The sequence below is a fragment of the Oncorhynchus nerka genome, linkage group LG3 (assembly GCF_034236695.1).
Source record: "Oncorhynchus nerka isolate Pitt River linkage group LG3, Oner_Uvic_2.0, whole genome shotgun sequence".
Taxonomy (NCBI): Eukaryota; Metazoa; Chordata; class Actinopteri; order Salmoniformes; family Salmonidae; genus Oncorhynchus; species Oncorhynchus nerka.
Window position 1 is genome coordinate 74,095,085 of NC_088398.1, and position 10,931 is coordinate 74,106,015.

The 10,931-nt window shown below is 33.4% G+C and overlaps 1 protein-coding gene across 1 annotated transcript in view; it reads right to left on the reverse strand.

Moving 5' to 3' along the window:
- The window catches only part of LOC115121724 (norrin-like), a 100,897-nt gene extending 90,454 nt beyond the window's left edge, over nucleotides 1–10,443 (reverse strand). Inside the window, exon 1 of the mRNA XM_065015736.1 lies at nucleotides 10,185–10,443. The gene's annotated coding sequence lies outside the window, so the exon portion shown is untranslated. The remainder of the gene's footprint in view (nucleotides 1–10,184) is intronic.
- Nucleotides 10,444–10,931: the final 488 nt, after the last annotated feature.

A 10,931-nucleotide genomic window follows, 5' to 3' on the forward strand; every position in this document is an offset into this window, starting at 1 on the left:
AATACCCCCAACAACATTACATAGAGTAATGTAATAGCTCCAACAACATTACATAGAGTAATGTAATAGCTCCAACAACATTACATAGAGTAATGTAATACCCCCAACAACATTACATAGAGTAATGTAATAGCTCCAACAACATTACATAGAGTAATGTAATAGCTCCAACAACATTACATAGAGTAATGGAATAGCTCCAACAACATTACATAGAGTAATGGAATAGCTCCAACAACATTACATAGAGTAATCGAATAGCTCCAACAACATTACATAGAGTAATGTAATAGCTCCAACAACATTACATAGAGTATGGTGAGTAATGTAATACCCCCAACAACATTACATAGAGTAATGGAATAGCTCCAACAACATTACATAGAGTATGGTGAGTAATGTAATAGCTCCAACAACATTACATAGAGTAATGTAATAGCTCCAACAACATTACATAGAGTAATGTAATAGCTCCAACAACATTACATAGAGTATGGTGAGTAATGTAATAGCTCCAACAACATTACATAGAGTAATGTTATAGCTCCAACAACATTACATAGAGTAATGTAATAGCAACCAACAACATTACATAGAGTAATGTAATAGCTCCAACAACATTACATAGAGTAATGTAATAGCTCCAACAACATTACATAGAGTAATGGAATAGCTCCAACAACATTACATAGAGTAATGTAATAGCTCCAACAACATTACATAGAGTAATGGAATAGCTCCAACAACATTACATAGAGTATGGTGAGTAATGTAATAGCTCCAACAACATCACATAGAGTAATGTTATAGCTCCAACAACATTACATAGAGTAATGTAATAGCAACCAACAACATTACATAGAGTAATGTAATAGCTCCAACAACATTACATAGAGTAATGTAATAGCTCCAACAACATTACATAGAGTAATGTAATACCTCCAACAACATTACATAGAGTAATGTAATACCTCCAACAACATTACATAGAGTAATGTAATAGCTCCAACAACATTACATAGAGTATGGTGAGTAATGTAATAGCTCCAACAACATTACATAGAGTAATGTAATAGCTTCAACAACATTACATAGAGTAATGTAATAGCTCCAACAACATTACATAGAGTAATGTAATAGCTCCAACAACATTACATAGAGTAATGTAATAGCTCCAACAACATTACATAGAGTAATGTAATAGCTCCAACAACATTACATAGAGTAATGGAATAGCTCCAACAACATTACATAGAGTAATGGAATAGCTCCAACAACATTACATAGAGTAATGTAATAGCTCCAACAACATTACATAGAGTAATGTAATAGCTCCAACAACATTACATAGAGTAATGTAATAGCTCCAACAACATTACATAGAGTAATGTAATAGCTCCAACAACATTACATAGAGTAATGTAATAGCTCCAACAACATTACATAGAGTAATGTAATAGCTCCAACAACATTACATAGAGTAATGTAATAGCTCCAACAACATTACATAGAGTAATGGAATAGCAACCAACAACATTACATAGAGTAATGTAATAGCTCCAACAACATTACATAGAGTAATGTAATAGCTCCAACAACATTACATAGAGTAATGTAATAGCTCCAACAACATTACATAGAGTAATGTAATAGCTCCAACAACATTACATAGAGTAATGTAATAGCTCCAACAACATTACATAGAGTAATGTAATAGCTCCAACAACATTACATAGAGTAATGTAATAGCTCCAACAACATTACATAGAGTATGGTGAGTAATGTAATAGCTCCAACAACATTACATAGAGTAATGTATTAGCTCCAACAACATTACTTAGAGTATGGTGAGTAATGTAATAGCTCCAACAACATTTACATTTACATTTAAGTCATTTAGCAGACGCTCTTATCCAGAACAACATTACATAGAGTAATGTAATAGCTCCAACAACATTACATAGAGTAATGTAATAGCTCCAGCAACATTACATAGAGTAATGTAATAGCTCCAACAACATTACATAGAGTAATGTAATAGCTCCAACAACATTACATAGAGTAATGTATTAGCTCCAACAACATTACATAGAGTATGGTGAGTAATGTAATAGCTCCAACAACATTACATAGAGTAATGTAATAGCTCCAACAACATTACATAGAGTAATGTAATAGCTCCAACAACATTACATTGAGTAATGGAATATCTCCAACAACATTACATAGAGTCATGTAATAGCTCCAACAATATTACATAGAGTAATGGAATAGCAACCAACAACATTACATAGAGTAATGTAATAGCTCCAACAACATTACATAGAGTAATGTAATAGCTCCAACAACATTACATAGAGTAATGGAATATCTCCAACAACATTACATAGAGTAATGGAATATCTCCAACAACATTACATATAGTAATGGAATAGCAACCAACAACATTACATAGAGTAATGTAATAGCTCCAACAACATTACATAGAGTAATGTAATAGCTCCAACAACATTACATAGAGTAATGGAATAGCTCCAACAACATTACATAGAGTAATGTAATAGCTCCAACAACATTACATAGAGTAATGTAATAGCTCCAACAACATTACATAGAGTAATGTAATAGCTCCAACAACATTACATAGAGTAATAATGTAATAGCTCCAACAACATTACATAGAGTAATGTAATAGCTCCAACAACATTACATAGAGTAATGTAATAGCTCCAACAACATTACATAGAGTAATGTAATAGCTCCAACAACATTACATAGAGTAATGTAATCCAACAACATTACATAGAGTATGGTGAGTAATGTAATAGCTCCAACAACATTACATAGAGTAATGTATTAGCTCCAACAACATTACATAGAGTAATGGCTCAACAACATTACATGAGTAATGTAATAGCTCCAACAACATTACATAGAGTAATGTAATAGCTCCAACAACATTACATAGAGTAATGTAATAGCTCCAACAACATTACATAGAGTAATGGAATATCTCCAACAACATTACATAGAGTCATGTAATGCTCCAACAATATTACATAGATAATGGAATAGCTCCAACAACATTACATAGAGTAATGGAATAGCTCCAACAACATTACATAGAGTAATGGAATAGCTCCAACAACATTACATAGAGTAATGGAATAGCTCCAAAAACATTACATAGAGTATGGTGAGTAATGTAATAGCTCCAACAACATTACATAGAGAAATGAAATAGCTCCAACAACATTACATAGAGTAATGGAATAGCTCCAAAAACATTACATAGAGTATGGTGAGTAATGTAATAGCTCCAACAACATTACATAGAGTAATGTAATAGCTCCAACAACATTACATAGAGTAATGTAATACCTCCAACAACATTACATAGAGTAATGGAATAGCTCCAACAACATGACATAGAGTATGGTGAGTAATGTAATAGCTCCAACAACATTACATAGAGTAATGTATTAGCTCCAACAACATTACATAGAGTATGGTGAGTAATGTAATAGCTCCAACAACATTACATAGAGTAATGTAATAGCTCCAACAACATTACATAGAGTAATGTAATAGCTCCAACAACATTACATAGAGTAATGGAATATCTCCAACAACATTACATAGAGTAATGTAATAGCTCCAACAACATTACATAGAGTAATGGAATAGCAACCAACAACATTACATAGAGTAATGTAATAGCTCCAACAACATTACATAGAGTAATGTAATAGCTCCAACAACATTACATAGAGTAATGGAATATCTCCAACAACATTACATAGAGTAATGTAATAGCTCCAACAACATTACATAGAGTAATGTAATAGCTCCAACAACATTACATAGAGTAATGTAATAGCTCCAACAACATTACATAGAGTAATGTAATAGCTCCAACAACATTACATAGAGTAATGTAATAGCTCCAACAACATTACATAGAGTAATGGAATAGCAACCAACAACATTACATAGAGTAATGGAATAGCTCCAACAACATTACATAGAGTAATGTAATAGCTCCAACAACATTACATAGAGTAATGTAATAGCTCCAACAACATTACATAGAGTAATGTAATAGCTCCAACAACATTACATAGAGTAATGTAATAGCTCCAACAACATTACATAGAGTAATGTAATAGCTCCAACAACATTACATAGAGTAATGTAATAGCTCCAACAACATTACATAGAGTATGGTGAGTAATGTAATAGCTCCAACAACATTACATAGAGTAATGTATTAGCTCCAACAACATTACATAGAGTATGGTGAGTAATGTAATAGCTCCAACAACATTACATAGAGTAATGTAATAGCTCCAACAACATTACATAGTGTAATGTAATAGCTCCAGCAACATTACATAGAGTAATGTAATAGCTCCAACAACATTACATAGAGTAATGTAATAGCTCCAACAACATTACATAGAGTATGGTGAGTAATGTAATAGCTCCAACAACATTACATAGAGTAATGTATTAGCTCCAACAACATTACATAGAGTATGGTGAGTAATGTAATAGCTCCAACAACATTACATAGAGTAATGTAATAGCTCCAACAACATTACATAGAGTAATGTAATAGCTCCAACAACATTACATAGAGTAATGGAATATCTCCAACAACATTACATAGAGTCATGTAATAGCTCCAACAATATTACATAGAGTAATGGAATAGCTCCAACAACATTACATAGAGTAATGGAATAGCTCCAACAACATTACATAGAGTAATGGAATAGCTCCAACAACATTACATAGAGTAATGGAATAGCTCCAAAAACATTACATAGAGTATGGTGAGTAATGTAATAGCTCCAACAACATTACATAGAGAAATGAAATAGCTCCAACAACATTACATAGAGTAATGGAATAGCTCCAAAAACATTACATAGAGTATGGTGAGTAATGTAATAGCTCCAACAACATTACATAGAGTAATGTAATAGCTCCAACAACATTACATAGAGTAATGTAATACCTCCAACAACATTACATAGAGTAATGGAATAGCTCCAACAACATGACATAGAGTATGGTGAGTAATGTAATAGCTCCAACAACATTACATAGAGTAATGTATTAGCTCCAACAACATTACATAGAGTATGGTGAGTAATGTAATAGCTCCAACAACATTACATAGAGTAATGTAATAGCTCCAACAACATTACATAGAGTAATAATAGCTCCAACAACATTACATAGAGTAATGGAATAGCTCCAACAACATTACATAGAGTAATGTAATAGCTCCAACAACATTACATAGAGTAATGAATATCTCCAACAACATTACATAGAGTAATGTAATAGCTCCAACAACATTACATAGAGTAATGGAATAGCTCCAACAACATTACATAGAGTAATGTAATAGCTCCAACAACATTACATAGAGTAATGTAATAGCTCCAACAACATTACATAGAGTAATGTAATAGCTCCAACAACATTACATAGAGTAATGGAATAGCTCCAACAACATTACATAGAGTATGGTGAGTAATGTAATAGCTCCAACAACATTACATAGAGTAATGTAATAGCTCCAACAACATTACATAGAGTAATGGAATAGCTCAACAACATTACATAGAGTAATGTAATAGCTCCAACAACATTACATAGAGTAATGTAATAGCTCCAACAACATTACATAGAGTAATGTAATAGCTCCAACAACATTACATAGAGTAATGTAATAGCTCCAACAACATTACATAGAGTAATGTAATAGCTCCAACAACATTACATAGAGTAATGTAATAGCTCCAACAACATTACATAGAGTAATGTAATAGCTCCAACAACATTACATAGAGTAATGTAATAGCTCCAACAACATTACATAGAGTAATGTAATAGCTCCAACAACATTACATAGAGTAATGTAATAGCTCCAACAACATTACATAGAGTAATGTAATAGCTCCAACAACATTACATAGAGTAATGTAATAGCTCCAACAACATTACATAGAGTCCAACAACATTACATGAGTAATAGCTCCAACAACATTACATAGAGTATGGTGAGTAATGTAATAGCTCCAACAACATTACATAGAGTAATGTAATAGCTCCAACAACATTACATAGAGTAATGTAATAGCTCCAACAACATTACATAGAGTAATGGAATAGCTCCAAAAACATTACATAGAGTATGGTGAGTAATGTAAGCTCCAACAACATTACATAGAGAAATGAAATAGCCAACAACATTACATAGAGTAATGTAATAGCTCCAAAAACATTACATAGAGTATGGTGAGTAATGTAATAGCTCCAACAACATTACATAGAGTAATGTAATAGCTCCAACAACATTACAACAACATTACATAGAGTAATGGAATAGCTCCAACAACATGACAGTAGAGTAATGTAATAGCTCCCAACAACATTACATAGAGTAATGTAATAGATAGCCAACAACATTACATAGAGTAATGGAATAGCAACCAACAACATTACATAGAGTAATGTAATAGCTCCAACAACATTACATAGAGTATGGTGAGTAATGTAATAGCTCCAACAACATTACATAGAGTAATGGAATAGCTCCAACAACATTACATAGTAATGTAATGGAATAGCAACCAACAACATTACATAGAGTAATGGAATAGCTCCAACAACATTACATAGTAAGTATGGCTCCAACAACATTACATAGAGTAATGTAATAGCTCCAACAACATTACATAGAGAAATGTAATAGCTCCAACAACATTACATAGAGTAATGGAATAGCTCCAAAAACATTACATAGAGTATGGTGAGTAATGTAATAGCTCCAACAACATTACATAGAGTAATGTAATAGCTCCAACAACATTACATAGAGTAATGTAATAGCTCCAACAACATTACATAGAGTAATGGAATAGCTCCAACAACATTACATAGAGTATGGTGAGTAATGTAATAGCTCCAACAACATTACATAGAGTAATGTAATAGCTCCAACAACATTACATAGAGTAATGGAATAGCAACCAACAACATTACATAGAGTAATGTAATAGCTCCAACAACATTACATAGAGTAATGTAATAGCTCCAACAACATTACATAGAGTAATGTAATAGCTCCAACAACATTACATAGAGTAATGTAATAGCTCCAACAACATTACATAGAGTAATGTAATAGCTCCAACAACATTACATAGAGTAATGGAATAGCAACCAACAACATTACATAGAGTAATGGAATAGCTCCAACAACATTACATAGAGTAATGTAATAGCTCCAACAACATTACATAGAGTAATGTAATAGCTCCAACAACATTACATAGAGTAATGTAATAGCTCCAACAACATTACATAGAGTAATGTAATAGCTCCAACAACATTACATAGAGTAATGTAATAGCTCCAACAACATTACATAGAGTAATGGGTGAGTAATGTAATAGCTCCAACAACATTACATAGAGTAATGTATTAGCTCCAACAACATTACATAGAGTAATGTAATAGCTCCAACAACATTACATAGAGTAATGTAATAGCTCCAACAACATTACATAGAGTAATGTAATAGCTCCAACAACATTACATAGAGTAATGTAATAGCTCCAACAACATTACATAGAGTAATGTAATAGCTCCAACAACATTACATAGAGTAATGTAATAGCTCCAACAACATTACATAGAGTATGGTGAGTAATGTAATAGCTCCAACAACATTACATAGAGTAATGTATTAGCTCCAACAACATTACATAGAGTAATGTAATAGCTCCAACAACATTACATAGAGTATGGTGAGTAATGGAATAGCTCCAACAACATTACATAGAGTAATGGAATAGCTCCAACAACATTACATAGAGTAATGGAATAGCTCCAACAACATTACATAGAGTAATGGAATAGCTCCAAAAACATTACATAGAGTATGGTGAGTAATGTAATAGCTCCAACAACATTACATAGAGAAATGAAATAGCTCCAACAACATTACATAGAGTAATGGAATAGCTCCAAAAACATTACATAGAGTATGGTGAGTAATGTAATAGCTCCAACAACATTACATAGAGTAATGTAATAGCTCCAACAACATTACATAGAGTAATGTAATACCTCCAACAACATTACATAGAGTAATGGAATAGCTCCAACAACATGACATAGAGTATGGTGAGTAATGTAATAGCTCCAACAACATTACATAGAGTAATGTAATAGATCCAACAACATTACATAGAGTAATGGAATAGCAACCAACAACATTACATAGAGTAATGTAATAGCTCCAACAACATTACATAGAGTAATGTAATAGCTCCAACAACATTACATAGAGTAATGTAATAGCTCCAACAACATTAAATAGAGTAATGTAATAGCTCCAACAACATTACATAGAGAAATGGAATAGCTCCAACAACATTACATAGAGTAATGTAATAGCTCCAACAACATTACATAGAGTAATGTAATAGCTCCAACAACATTACATAGAGTAATGGAATAGCTCCAACAACATTACATAGAGTAATGGAATAGCTCCAACAACATTACATAGAGTAATGTAATAGCTCCAACAACATTACATAGAGTATGGTGAGTAATGTAATACCTCCAACAACATTACATAGAGTAATGGAATACCTCCAACAACATTACATAGAGTAATGGAATAGCTCCAACAACATTACATAGAGTATGGTGAGTAATGTAATAGCTCCAACAACATTACATAGAGTAATGTAATAGATCCAACAACATTACATAGAGTAATGGAATAGCAACCAACAACATTACATAGAGTAATGTAATAGCTCCAACAACATTACATAGAGTAATGTAATAGCTCCAACAACATTACATAGAGTTATGTAATAGCTCCAACAACATTACATAGAGTAATGTAATAGCTCCAACAACATTAAATATAGTAATGTAATAGCTCCAACAACATTACATAGAGTAATGGAATAGCTCCAACAACATTACATAGAGTAATGTAATAGCTCCAACAACATTACATAGAGTAATGTAATAGCTCCAACAACATTACATAGAGTAATGGAATAGCTCCAACAACATTACATAGAGTAATGGAATAGCTCCAACAACATTACATAGAGTAATGTAATAGCTCCAACAACATTACATAGAGTATGGTGAGTAATGTAATACCTCCAACAACATTACATAGAGTAATGGAATACCTCCAACAACATTACATAGAGTAATGGAATAGCTCCAACAACATTACATAGCTACATGTATTACTCTATCTATCCATGTCTATGGTTGTACGATAGCTCATACCAGTATGTCATCATCACAGTCCTTAAAGGCTAAATCTGTTTCTGATTTCTAATCATTTTAGTAGTTCATATAACTCTATTGATACTCAAAGAATTGAACTTATAAATGCTATATCAGTACCAAAAATGTAGAGCTTAATTTATTGTAATAAGTATTTGGAAACAAACAATGTGTTTGTTTCAAAACGTTTCATGTATTGTCAGTTGATGCATCCAGCCTCATCCCTCAGCTTACCAAACAAAGTGGCAGGGTTAGGCTGTTGAAATGTGTGCTTTTAACCAGAACAGTGCCTGGGCACATACTGAGGCTAGAAATAACACAGTGGTGTCAGGAGATCCCTGATGACTGCGGCTGAATGACTACACCATGAGCTGACACAACCAGGCAGGACCAACGCCTCAACCATCCTCTAATGGCTTTAAAAAATACCTGTATTAATCCACCTATTGATGGAAGGAATGACATTACTTTTGATATATATGTCTGTATAGTACATAAGATAAGGCAATGCTGTGCTATAATTATGTGTCATTCAGTTTGCACATTAATTGGTTACCGGGTAAAATACCTTTTGATGGAAAATATGATATCACAGTTATTCTGTCTATGTGTGCAGGAAATAGCAAACTGGAGCCCTAATGCTGTAAACCACAGTATTAACCTACATTCAGTTTGAACATGACAGTCTGCTAATGTACCCCATAAATGCCAATTATGATGGAATAACTGCTGAGGACACCCAGTGATCGTGAGTATCAAATCCAGAGAAGGTGCACTGATCCTGGGTTGAGAGTGAGAGGAGCCCTGGGTCACCTCCAGATCTCTGGTGGTCTTACCTTCAACCCGCCACCGTAGACAGGAAGACAGGAATATCCAACAGCTGCTGCTGATCCGACACAGCCAGTAGAGTCTCCTCTTCCTTCTACAATAGCTTTTCAATCCCTCTGTCCCCTATTTCACTTGCTATCCTTCTCTCTGTCTCTCTCTCTATATGTCTCTCTATCCCTATCTATCTATCTCGGTCTCTCTCTCTGTCACACTATATATCTCTGTCTCTCTCTTTTTGTCTCTCTCTCTGTCTCTCTCTCTCACACAGACTCGTGCAGACTGATCGTGTGAGCTTTGCTCACCCCCTTTCACGCTCACTCTTCCCTCCCTCCATCTCTCTGCTCTCCCCCCCTCCCTCTCTCTCTCTCTGCCCTCCCTCCCTCCCTCCCTCCCTCCCTCTCACATCAATTCAATATAATTTCAATTACATTTCAATTTAAGGGCTTTATTGGCATGGGAAAGATAGTTTAACATTGCAAAAGTAAGTGAAGTAGAAAATAAACAAAGTTAAATATTTGTGTTTACTGTAAACATTACACACACAAAAATGGGAAAAGAATAAAGACATTTCAAATGTCATATTATGTACAAATAGTTAAAATACAAAAGGGAAAATAAATTAATATAAATATGGGTTGTATTTACAGTGGTGTTTGTTCTTCACTGGTTGCCCTTTTCTTGTAGCAACAGGTCACAAATATTGCTGCTGTGATGGCTCACTGTGGTATTTCTCCCAATATATATAGGAATTTACA